The sequence below is a fragment of the Limulus polyphemus genome, unplaced genomic scaffold (assembly GCF_000517525.1).
Source record: "Limulus polyphemus unplaced genomic scaffold, Limulus_polyphemus-2.1.2 Scaffold684, whole genome shotgun sequence".
NCBI classification, from domain to species: Eukaryota; Metazoa; Arthropoda; class Merostomata; order Xiphosura; family Limulidae; genus Limulus; species Limulus polyphemus.
In genome coordinates, this window is record NW_013666294.1 from 197429 (window position 1) to 199324 (window position 1896).

Consider the following 1896-nt stretch of genomic DNA (forward strand, 5'->3'; position numbering starts at 1 on the left):
TTTCCATTAAAACGCAAAAAAAATTTAATAACCCCTGTGTTTCCTCTATACGCCAACATAGTGAAGAAACAGGATATCAACCTATAGTCTACTTAAGATTCACGAGCAAGATTATCCTCTTTGACCCATAGTTAATAAGTAAAATATTTTCAAATGTTAAGAAGTTAGACCACTTTGTAGAGACTATAAAAGCAATCATGATAACCTCACAAGATACAATTATCAGCTTTCTCGTATCCAAACTCTTCACTAACGCACCTGACACGCTACATATATTCTGCCAACAGCTTGAAAATTACATAAAAAGGAACGTACGTACGTAACTGGCAATATTCACGATAACAGAACTCACTACCTTCTTTTTATAACACAACCTACTTCAGACATGATGATAAATACTACTAACAACAAGAAAGCCTAACTATGGGCTTACATGTATCCTCAATACTCTGTAACCTCTGCACGGAATGTTTCTAAGATAACGCCCTCAAAACAGTCGCTCAATGCCCCATAATGTGACTCATATCTATTGACGATACATTCGTAATATGGCCACACACACTATAGACAACATCATGTGCAGCCCCCCCCCCCCCCAGTGGCTCAGCGATAAGTCTGAAGGCTTATAGCTCTGAAAACCAGGTTTCGATACCCATTGTGGACACAGCACAGATAGTCCATTGTGTAGCTTTGTGCTTAATATAAACAAGTAGACAACACCAATACAATGTACAATGAAAATGTAAAATATATAACAAACTACCATTCCTTGACGTGATGTTATCAAGACAGGTGATTCGTATACCATGCACAGGAGTTTTATGGGAAACCCATAGATACAGGGAAATACCTAGACTATGTCATATGACCTAACAGTTTAAAGATAGGCGTCATTGACTGCCTAATTTACGGAACGAATAAGATTTGTAATACCAAAGAAACTACATCTCCCATTAACAATAGATACCTGGAACACTTGATTAAGAAGATAGACACCGAGAATAAACTGGAAGAAAATTAAAAAAATACACAATCGTATTTTCCTGTGTCAGAGGTCATTGTGAAAACATAGAGAGAATATGTAAACATCATAAAGTCAGAACAATATTCAAACGCCACAACACAAAACAACCGTAGTTAGTACACACCAAATCATCTAAAGATCCTCATAGATAGAATAAAGACCATTTACCAAAATCCCCTATGAAAATGTATTCCAATACAATGAAAAAACAAAACGCGGGGGGAAAAAAGCTAGAATTTAGAAGCGTAATAGACTCTGAAGATTCGGTAATACCGATCTGTCTGCAGTAGCCTATCACATCAGAGAATAGGGCCATACGATAAATCGAATATTATTAAAACACTAGGATATGAGCCACCATACACGAGAAAAACAAATCACATAAGCCTTTTACATTCATTACAACACACACACAGTCAACCTAGTATAGAAGTCAGCAAAACCTGTATGCTCCTCTTGAAAATTTTCAAATAGTTAGTTGATTCGAGAGGAGGGGGAACCTTAGTGAAGTGGTAATTCCCCCAACCTTCTATGAAGAAGACTTACTCGAAGACGTCAGCAAATTCGAACCTAAAACGTACAATAAAAACTAATTAATACTAGTTATAAACAATATATTAATAATTAAACTTAGGTTACCGTATAGGCTATTAGCGACAACAATGATTGCCAAACATCCTTTCTTACCACATAATTAACTTCTAAAACCGTTATTTTTTATGTGGTATCTATATAAATATAATAGTACTGTCTGTTGTGCCCCCTCCCCCCCAGTGGTACAGCAGTATGTCTGCGGACTCACAACGCTAGAATCCGGGTTTCGATACTATTGGTGGGCAGAGCACAGATAGCCAATTGTGTAGCTTTGTGCT